Raw genomic sequence first — 11,807 nt, forward strand, 5'->3', positions numbered from 1 at the left:
TTCCCCAGACCTGGAATGTACAATTGGCACAGAAATAATTGGTATCTGTCCTCTACCAAAGCCAGACAGATCTTGAACAATGAGACAGTGGGGTTGCTGCAAATTCAAATAGTAGCTCCTATTGCAGATGTTGTTCCACGTGTGGTATCTTTGCTACAGCAGACTAACCTGGCCTTGGCACATGATGTGTGGCTGCTAATATGGATAATGTGCTGCTTTTTAAAAAAAAAAAAAATTTTTTTTGTTTGGGGTGCCTAGGTGGCTCAGTTGGTTAAGCGTCCGACTTCGGCTCAGGTCACGATCTCACAATTCGTGGGTTCGAGCCCCGCGTCAGGCTCTGTGCTGACAGCTAGCTCAGAGCCTGGAGACTGTTTCAGTCTGTGACTCCCTCTCTCTCTGACCCTCCCCTGCTCATGCTGTCTGTCTCTCTCTCAGAAATAAATAAAACATTAAAAAAATTTTTTAAATCTTTGTTTATTTTTGAGAGAGACAGAGTGTGAGTTGGGTAGGAACAGAGAGAGAGGGAGACACAGAATCTGAAGCAGGCTTCTCTGTGCTGACAGCTCAGAGCCCTACAAGGGGTTCGAACTCACAAACTGGGAGTTCGTGACTTGAGCCAAAGTCTGACGCTTAACTGACTGAGCCACCCAGGTGCCCCGATACTATGCTTTTTAATTCTGAACAGAAAGGAAAATCAGAAGGAGTTCACAGGCACTTTGGACAGACAAGAGAATGCATGTCTGGTCTGTTTCCAGGACCATGTAGACTCTTCGAACTTCTGGCAAATAAGATGGAAATACAGCATCTGAGAATGTGTGCAAACAGAGCCAGTGAGTGGGTTGAGAGGCAGGCAGCCCAGATCCCCATGTCATCCGCAGATACACAGGTGCCTCTCTCTCAGCCACATGGGGGATTCCCTTATGACCAGCTAACAACAGAGAGTAAAGTTCAGGTTGGGTTCCTGGATGGATCAGCTCAGTATAAAGACACAAGTTAGAAATCCTTTGTATGATTCACCTGCCTGTGCACGTAGGCAGAAAGAGAAGTGCTCTGAGGTTAGAGTATATATGGAGTCATAGATAGTGGTGAATGCTTGGCTTATTGGTCAGGGGCCTAGAAGGGGAATGAGTAGATGGAGGACAAGGAAGTCTGAGGAGGAGAGGGCCAGCTGGAAGAGAGGTGCTCCTGTGAGGACGGGGTACCAGCCTCCAGGATGTAGGATACACCTTGAATAAACAACCATTTGATGGCCATGCCAAATTGTCAAGGTCTGGCCTGCCCAATTCAGAATAATTCCGCAGCGCCATCCAGCCCCCAGGCTCACCATGGGATTACCAGAGGGTTTTCTGGTGACCGTATTACTGTTTTTCTTCCATTGCCCAGTCCTGCTTCCTTCACTACTGCATAGGCATTGATACTGAGCATACTCCCCAGTAAACCACCTACATATAGGCCAATAGAATACATAGCCTCAGGAACCCAGAGAGAGAAGTGGGAGTGACTCCTCTTTCTTTCACTACCAACGACTTAGAAAATTTGTGGGTTTTGGTCCCATAGCTCTGAGGTTCTGTGGTTTAGAGGTTCTCAGGGGAAAATACTTCCACCACAGGACATAGCAAGCAGCTCACTAAACCTTGGGCAATGACTTCCACCTGGTTACTGCAAGCTTCTTAGGCCAAGAAGCCTACAGACAAGGAGAGGAGTCACCATCCTAGCTGGGTAATTGATTCTCACCATCAAAAGGACATAAGGCTGCTATCACATGCTGGGGACAGGAGAGAGAGACATGTTGTGGCACCCAGGTGATCTCTTGCTTCCTGACACATCCTTGCCCAATTTTGATGGCAAGTGGACAGGTACAGCATGTGTCATTCAAGAAGTGCACGGTGACCAGGAGCTCAAGCCTCTAGGGGATGAGGGCATGGGCCACCCACCAGGTAATGCTAGAGAGATGCTAGAGTAGAGAGGTTCTAGAATGGTGGGTGAAAGAGGGGAATGATGAGTTCGAGTTATACCCCTGCAGAGGCAGGAGTTGTAGTTCATGCTGCTAAGTTTTGTCCTAAAAGCTTTTCCCAGGAAAAGAGGCCCTTCAGTATCTTGGATGAACTGCCCCCAGAACATAGTGTAGGAAGTGAGCGGGGGGAGAAATGGGAAGCCTGGACTACAGAAGGTGCAGTGATGCCCCGTCCAGATCACCACTTCCAGGCCCACTGCTCTCACTCACTCTCCCCGTGTTGGAGGCTGACTGGTTTCAGCCAAGTCCCTCACCAGGACTTGCTGTGAAGAGGGCCACCTAGACCAAGGTCATGCTCCCTCTCGGAGGCGGCCCACATTCAATGACTGGCCGTGTGGGAGTATTGAGGTCTGGCCTCCTTCACCCCAATTCAGGGCATCTCTGGAGAGCCAGCCCAGCCTCAGGGCTTCCTGGGGGAGGAGCTGAGACCATCTTTGCGAGCGTAAGAAAGATAGACTTCTTCCACTGCTAATCCTACCTCCTCCAGAATCCATGGGTCGCACCCCCTGACAAATCACCTGCATGCAATCTCCGTCTTGGGTTCTGTTTTCTCCAGACCCCACCTGAGACCATCACCACATGTATTTTCATAACTGGCATTTTTATTTACAGAGTCCCATATGACTTTTAGTCCGACAGGCAGGCAAGTGTAAGCTAAGCCGATAGGAAACCTGAAAAAAAGAAAGGAGCTATTATTTGGTCTGTCACCTAATAATTCACTGGTCAAGTCTTGTGTGAGACACACACGTGCACGCGCGCGCGCACACACACACACACAGGGATGTGAAATTCAGATTCTTACAGCTTCTTACTGAAAAAAATGGAACAATCCACTTGGATGAAGCCAGCATCGTTGGAAATGTCTCTTACCCTGCCACCGGCTCTGCCTAGGGGCAGCGACTGATGGTTTCCAACAGGAAGGTCCAACCAGAGCCAGTCCCTAAGCCAATCAGAACAATCAGAACATGCATGAGATTTAGAATTAGGTTCTTAAGCTTGGCGGTTGCTGCTTAAGGAGCCATGGTTTTCTTAAGTAACTTTCTTTGTGCGTTCCATGTAGCAAGGAGCTTTTGTCCTGGTTCATGAACCTCTCTTTCCTTCTTAGCCTGGAGCTGCCATGAACCTTAACCCTCTAGTTCAAGTCCATGACCATCCACTTACCTCCTTCTCTCTGCAGAGCTGCATACCGTTTTTACACATGCCCACTCATTCCACCCCAGCTCAAAGCTGTTGTGCTTCGATCCACATGGACCCCATACCTTCTTACGAGGCATTGCTATTATCTCTGTGCTAAGAGATATTCTCTCCGTCCAGAGATACAGTTGCATCAGTTAGACTACTTGAATAGTTATACCATCCCAGGGGGACCTGAGTTTCTGATATTCCCAATGCATTGCCTTTGGGGTTCTGGTCTTCTTCCTGAGAAACCAGTGCTATAACTGGATCATCCCTCTGGTCCTGACCCCTATGGATTCTAGAAACAATTCCAGTTGTTTCTCTCATAGTGCACCCCTGGGAGTCTGGGATCACTTGTAGCTGGTCCACAATTGGCTTGCAAAGAAATTTCAGTAGGTATACACTTGGAAAACATACTCCCATGCAATCTTACTGTGGCTTGTATTTGTCAGTTATATACCAGATTGAGTTATGTTTTGACATGAGGCCAATGATATGCATTTTTTTCTCACCCCCAAACCTTTTGAAATTAAAGATCACTTCACATAAAATGCACACCTGGCCCAAAAATGGCCACTGAAATGCACCTTGGAAAATAGTAGCTTAACGTGAACAATTCAAGTCTTTATTCCTTTTCCTCTTGTGAAAGCTGTAACTTCAGAGAAATCTCATGCTTTCATTTTCTGCCAGTACAATTCTAGATTTTCAAGTTCTTGGGGATATTGATTTTACTGATATAGTGACTATTTCTGAAGGTTGAACCTCTGATATATTTCAGAATCTAGGGGTGGGGAAAATAAGGGAGTTTCATCTAGACATTTGCTTATTTCCCAAATCAGTAAGGCACAGGAGTTAAGTTCCCATGGCAGTGAACATGTGAGACCAAGAAATCCATTTCTGTCTGCTATCTACTTTGTGTGTGACTTAGTTTCTGCAAATAACACCTTGTGTCACATTTACCCAATTATCTCATGTAGTTAAGGTTTGATACTCATATCCGTGTTGAGAAGATGGTTTAAGAAAAGAGCATTGGGGATGCCTGGGTGGCTCAGTCGGTTAAACAACCGACTTTGGCTCAGGTCATCATCTCGCGGTTCGTGGGTTCGAGCCCCGCATCGGGTTCTGTGCTGGCAGCTCAGAGCCTGGAGCCTGTTTCAGATTCTGTGTCTCCCTCTCTCTCTCTGCCCCTCCCCCACTCATGCTCTGTCTCAAAAATAAAAAATAAACTAAAAAAAGAAAAGAGCATCTTTTGAAGCCTATCATAACTAAATATTGCCCAAGGATCTATTCTAAATGGAATAGGCTGTCTTTAATCCTAAAAGAAATATAGAATTTTTTAGTCAAGATGTCCATGGTGCTGTTTTCTGCTCTGGAGTCTCTGGGAGGGAATCTGTTTCCTTGCCTTTTCTAATTTGTAGAAGTTGCCTGCATTCCTTGGCTCATGAACCCCTTCCATCTTCAGAGTCAGCTGGGCTGGTCCAGTCTTTCTCACATCTCATCACTGACACTGGCTGTCTTAGCTCCCTCTCTCACTTACAAGCACTCTTGTGATTACGTCGGGCTTATCCAGATAATCCAGACCCATCTCCCCATCTGAAGGCTTCTGATCACACCTGCAAACTCCCTTTGCTGTGTAAGATAACACGTGCACGGGGTCCAGGGAGTGGGATGTGGACACTTTGGTGGAGGGGGCACTACTCAATGACATCAAAGCATAAACAATTTTATGTATTTTTGTCAAATATGTTCATCTTTTATAAGTCAGAAATTAACTCCTGAGGAAGTTGTAAAGTTTGGCTAAGGTTAGTCTAGAGGACCCCGTACCACTCCATTGTTTGGTCACAACGCATCTGATTTCTTACAAAAGAGTAATGTTTTCTGGATCTGAGACATAGATGACTACCTACATTAGTCACCTTTGCTTCGCCAATTCCACATTTTATTTAATCCTGTGGAAATCTGGCATATTGCCCTTGGAACTTGGCCACTCCTTAAAATACTACCAATTGGGGATTGGATGAGAAAGAGTATGAGATGTTTGCTTGAGATAGTGCGGCTTGGTTGAGGGCATATTACAACATCACCAGCAAATAATGAGATTAAAAAAAAGAAAAAGCATTTATGTTGGGGGTTTGTTTAAGACCAGGCTGACCCCTCACCACATTGCTCTGGCATGGTGATGCTCTCCGTGTTGCTCAGGGTTGCTGGGGTTCTATTTGCAGCGCTCTGCCGGTAGGAGCTGATCCGAAGCAGCCAGCAGCTGCCCCCGTGTGTCAAGAATGTCCCATAGCTCACCATGGAGAATCAGGACTTAACTCGTTTACTCTGGCTCCTCCAGGCCTCTCCCTGCCAACACAGCTGCAGTACAGCTCCTCCATCTAGAAAGCTGGATGCCACCTGCCAACACTTTTCTGAAGCCCAGCCAGAGGAGGAAAGAACAGGAGAGCAGGGGGCTGAGGAGGGAGGGAAGAGAAGATACAAATTGAATTGCATTGGCCTGTAGTCCCCTCAGATCTCCATGCTCCCAGAGGTGGTGACATACTTATATTCAGCAGCCATCACGGGTCTTGCTTATAAAAGTCCTATTTGGATGTGGGCATGCTTTCCTGAGTGCCGCGAATCTCTGGAATTACCCTGACCTTCCTCTTTGCTTTGCAGTGATGGAGAAGTCAGAACACCTCGCTGACAGGAAGGGCAGCCTCCCTTGCAGAAACGGAGTGGGTTGGCATTCTGATGTCTCTTCACTAATATGCTGATCATTAAGTCATGTACCTTCTTTTCATCTCCATAATGAGCTACAGGGCTGCCCAACTTTTCTGGGATGAGACCTCTTGTTAATGTCAAATGTTATAGCCTTCTACACTAGAGTAGAATATCCGTTTTAATATCCGTTGATTTAAAAATAAGTGAGTTTGGTATGCTTTTGGAAAAGTTTGTGTTTTATTAACCACGACAGTATTTAATAACATTTAAAAACCAGGGAGGACAGACTGCTGCAGTACCTGGCCCAAAGCATGTAAATATGAGTGATGAATAAAGACAGTGATTATTGCAAAAATGGATTCATGGGCCTCTTTTACAATAACTCAACACCCTAGAGGGGAGTGATTAACAGAAGGGGGAACCATTGGAGGGAAACAGTGACCCAACTTGCCCAGTTTTGTGTGAGCAAGGGCCGGGGCTGGGAGCAGTCCGTCAGCTCTTTCCAAGAATGTATAAGCCCTCGGGAGTGAGACTGACTGTTCCGGACAGGCCCACCCACAGGAAACCACATTGTTGAGACCTCTCCTTTCATGGTTCAGAATCCTTCAAAACAAACAAGGCTACCCTGTAGGCTGGGACTCCAGTTATAGCCTTTTGATTTATATTGCAGACTTTAAAGGGAAAAGTGACCCCACAGCAGCTGGAGCTAAGAGGGGAAACTATCCAAGTAGATGAGACCCCAGCCAGGACAGCCAGCTCCAGTCCAACCAAGGGACCTCCCCAGGAGACAGTGACTTCAAGTTCTCTGCTATCCCACAAATAAACTGGGGACCAAAGAGGTGCGTGAAGGAACAGCTAGTTAGAAAAGAGAGTGATAAAGTTTTCGGAAACCGGTAGGGTGTGGTGATACATTCCTGCGTGTCTGCCTGGACCACTAGCCAGAACTCTCAAATCTTCTAATTCCGTCTCCCTTGCCCCCTCCCCACCCTCCCCTCCCCATGGAGGAGTAAGCATTAACCTTTGGTTACTGGATCAGCGAGGAGGATGGGTTCCAAGGAGGTTGGGTGGTCACATAGGGACTCAGTGCAGTGGTAACTTAGCAATCAGTAGGAAAGCATTTCAATATTTTACAACTGGAAAAGCTACAACTGGCTGCTGAAGTTTATAATCAAGAACTCTAAAGTGGCTCATAAAGGGCTTGAGAGCCATGGGGAGAAACTATTGATGACATCCCATTACTTTATTTTCTCTCACTGTTACCACAACAAGTTAAAACCTAGACTCTCTTCTCCTGAAAGAATGAAACTTCTAGATCCAAGGATCTTTTCCCAAGGTTCAAAGGGGAATGAACTCTGAGTCCAGTGCCTACTATGTGCCAGCACCTGGGCTCACAGTTTTATATACACGGCTTCATTCCCCCTCTCAACCACTGCCTGGGTGAGTAGTTATTATTCCCATCTTATAGATGAGGAGCCTGGTGTCCAAGGTCACACATCTAGTAAAGGGTGTGTCCAGATTCCACTCACATCTATTTGACTCCTGAGCTGGGCATTTCCTTCCTACCATATCACACCAGAAGTAAACGATTGGGGCTACAGTTCTCCAGGTGGGCCTTCGAGCTGTGTATTGATCCAACAAGCCCATTGTTTTCCTTTAACCTCCCAAATCAACCCTTCTCATATAATCATATTCACTTTATTTTCATTTATTAACTAGTATGTCATTAATCAACGTAATTGCATTGAAGTTAGTGCTTTTAATGGAGCAATGAATTTAATTTATTTGAAATACGAGCTTCCTGCATATAACAAGACTTTTCAGCCTTAACTTTTTAATTTAGACCTCCTTATTATCCAAGGCAAGAAATAGTTCAATTAAAGACACAAACATATGTACATATGCATAGGCATTCCCCAAAATATAACAGTTTCGGTAATTCTGAAAGGTCTCCTTGGGTTTTCTTCTAAAGCGTTTTCCATGGAAATCAATTTCATGGACTTGTTAATGTGAGCAAGAGCCTCGTGATAAAGATTATGTCCTTTCATGAAACCTTGCCAGCCCCCATTATTCCTCAGACTTTTTATCTTCTGCTGTTTGTTGATAGTGTAGTGTTACAAATGCCCATCAAATACAAATCAATAATGATAAATGTCTGTTCCCAATTAATTTATCTAACATCTGATACACACCAGATTGCTAAGTGCAAATGTGAAAACTTTCTGGTGGGGAGGGAGGGTCTGTGGACCAAAATGCCTTTGTTTCTGATTCTCGCCTTCCTGTTCCTTTCCAGAGTGCGCTCAGCCTCACGTGATGTGTCCATACTTCATCCTCCATAGCGAAAAAGGCAAACAGCCATCATCTTTCTGGGCCTGTGTGTAGGGACTACATGGATGAAAATGAACTTTGTAGGGATTCAAGGCATTCTCCCTGCAAAATGACAAAAGTTGTGGCTTTTCTGTCTTCTTGGGTCCAAACAAGGAGCAGAATGGCCTATAGCTAATATTTTAGGATTTAATGTAATAGCTAGTAAATTGTATTTTTTTTACCTTGGGCAAAGATTTAAAGCTGTAATTCTTGGAAGGGAAGTATCTTATCTGGACTTCTTATAAACATATTACTCTTCAGTTCCCACTCCCACCTCAAGTTCATCAATCATATTGAATTTTAAAAGATATCCTTATTGTCCTTCTGTAATGTCTCCTTTTTGTAATGTAATTTTATTTCTTAAATGTATTATACAGTGTTTAAGACATTTTTTTTAAAGGACAAGGAAAAATGTAAAAGATGCTCCTGTATCCACCACTCAGCTCAAGAAATAAAACACTGGGAACAGAATTAAATTCACATTAGGCTCCATGCCTTCTTGATAAAGCCTATTATTCCTAAGAGGTTATTTCCTGAGAGACGGAGGACCTGGATGTTTGGCTCTGCACCTCTTTGCAAAGCCATGGAAATGACCCTTACATCTCCAGCCTCTGTGCTGTCAGAGTCAGGGGTGATCATGTGGTTTTTGAGGTTTTAGGTTAGCAATGTAATGTTCGCACCTTGGCTATGACTTCTGGGCATGTTTCCTCCAGCCTTATTGTCAGATGGAAGGGCACATAGCTTCCCATGACTGCCTCTTCCAGAGTGTTCAATGTGAGAGCCCCAATTTCTTAACCATAGTTCTGCATTATGGCTGGCCAGAGAGACCACGAGTGGCTGGGCAAGCTCTCTGGACTTGAGATGGACTTGACTTTTTGAGGAGAAAGGGGTGTCACTGCCTCCTAAAGCCTCAGCCCTACAGTGACAACTCTGTGCTGCAGGCTGACCCCAGTTTGAGCTGGTCCTGGGGCTGGGGGAGTGTCCAAGTGTCTCTCCCCTTGGATTCTTCAAGCCAAATTGTCCCGGGTGGAGAGCTGTGGACTAGTGCTTCCTCACGCCCCCGTCTGAGCTCTCCTGTCATGGGTCATTTTTGGTGAGGACAGAACTCAGAATATTAACTGTCTTTTACATTATTCTGGGGACATTCATCTTAGGTTAAAAAATAATGCATTAAGGCCCAGTGATTTTAAAGAGAAGGGAAAAAGTACAGAAAACTTGAGGAGTCATTTACCCTGTTGCTTCTACATATTGCAGCCCAATAAACACATTCCTGTACTTATTTATGTTGTGGGCCAGTCATTTTTCCTTACACAGGAATCTTATTAAAACAATAAATCAATGTTAACCTGGGTTTTAAATTGGCCCAATATGTTTAGAGAACTTGCTGGTTTAATTTTCCAATTTTTCATTCTCAGTTAACTAATTTAGTTTTCCCAGTTGGGATACCACAACCTTAGCATGTGGATTTATCTTGAAACCACGAAGCCCTGAAACACATTGCTGCCAAAATGAGAGGAATCCCAGCGTTCTGTCCTATAATGAACAACAAAGAAGAAGAGATTCAGAAGATCTCTATCCAGATCGTTGCAAAGTGCCTAAGCCTAGGCTCTGAGAAAAAGCACCAACCATCTTCAGGTTCTTCTAGATATTCTGTTCTATATTTTCTTCACATCTCCTTTGACATAAGATTTCCAGTGTATCTGTGTTTATGGACTGAATGTTTATGTTCCTCCCCTCCAAATTCATATGTTGAAGCCCTAACCCCAACATGACTATGTTTGGAAATAGGGTAGGAACCTGATCCAGTAGGATGAATGTTCTTAGAAGAGGCACTATCAGAGAGCTCTCTTGCTCTCTCTCTCTCTCTCTCTCTCCCTGTCTCCCTTTCCCTCTCTCTGGAACATGCAAGAAAAGATCACGTGAGCACAAAGCAAGATGGCAGCCACCTACAAGCCAAGAAAATGGGCCTCAGGATGAAACCTACTTTGCCAACACCTTGATCTGGGACTTCCAGCCTCTAGAACTGTGAGAAAATAAGTTTCTGTTGTTTAAGCCACCCAGTTTATGGCATTTTCTTATGGCAGCCCAAACAGACTAAGACAATCCCCCGGGAATGTTTTCCCAGGAACACAGTGACAATTGCTGGTGCTTCTCCTTCCCTTAAGGAGTGCTTGGTGTCCCCACACATGGGTACGACTGGAGAGCTGGCTCTCTAAGGGACCCACACTACCACAGCTTGAGGAGGATGCAACACAGCCCAAGACCCCAGAGGATGACTGAGGCCCAGATACCAAGGGAAACTTTTTTCAGCCATCAATCCCTAGAGGAATACGTATGTGAGAATGTGTATGTGTGTGTGTGTGTCTCCTATTAGAGGGGTGACTTTTTCAAAGGGTCCATACTAGAAATATCCTCAAGTCCAGGGCTGTGTGAGACTTGTTCTCCACCCTGAAGTATGCAACCGGAGTGTGAATGTTGGCCTTAGGAAATGACAGCACAGTGAGGGCTGTATCTGGGAAAGCTGTTCTATTTCATGGAAAGAGCATTGGCTTTAGAGCTAGACAAAGCTGGGTTCAAATTCAAGCTTTTTAGGGCATGCATCAAAACAGTATAAGCAAAGGCTGTATTGGCTCATGTCACTGAGAAATCCAGGGAGTTGTTTTGCCTTCAGGCACAGCAACATCTGGGCACTCAAAAGATGTTATTGGAAATCTGTGTTGTCTTTCCATGCTGTTTCTCCAATGGCCTCACTCTGGGGTCTTCCTCAGTAGCTATAGACTCATGTGATCCTTAGTACTAAGGATAGGTGGAGGAGGAAGAGAGTCTCTTTCCAAGGGGAACAACAAAGACTTGTTGAGGTTGTTGATTGGCCAATTCTAAGTCACATATTCACCCCTGGGTGGGATGGGGCTGGTGGGGACTCCCAATTAAACCTAGAAGAGATGATACTGTTACTTAAGGAGGAAGCAATGCACATCAGGCCAAACCGACTGATGTCTACATAGACATTAAAGGACTCTGTGATTCTAGGCAAGTTTTTAACCTCTCTGATCCTCAAGTTCCCCTTTTATGTAGAATGGTTATACTAGTACCTGCCACCAAGGAAGCTACACAAAGCTCAAGGCACAGAATGGAGGTAGAATAAATTAACTTTCTTCCTCCTTCCTTTTCCTGCTCCCTGTCTTCTCCTGGAGGCCTGAGAATGTACCAGGTCTGCCTTGATTGGTATTGAAGATGTCATGCTGTTTCAGGCTGGGAAGCCTTGAGCAGTGTGAAGACCTCAGAATCCACTCAATGGGGGTCCTGTGCCAGGAGTCAGCTGCATTTGGGAATGGTGGCCTCAGGGGCACAGTGGACTGAGAGTTGGGATCAGCCCTGGTTGGGTTCAGCCCTGGGACATCCAGATAGGCTGGCGGAGGCCTTGCAAAGGGCAAATGATGTCTGCAGTTGTCTGGACAGGAGATCTTAGCTCAGCAGCAGGTACCTTCTCATCAATTTCTGGAACTCAAAATCAAGTCCCTCAGTATATATCACTCCCCCAAGTACTCTA

The sequence above is a fragment of the Hyaena hyaena genome, unplaced genomic scaffold (genome assembly GCF_003009895.1).
Source record: "Hyaena hyaena isolate Hyena2069 unplaced genomic scaffold, ASM300989v1 scaffold_509, whole genome shotgun sequence".
NCBI classification, from domain to species: domain Eukaryota; kingdom Metazoa; phylum Chordata; class Mammalia; order Carnivora; family Hyaenidae; genus Hyaena; species Hyaena hyaena.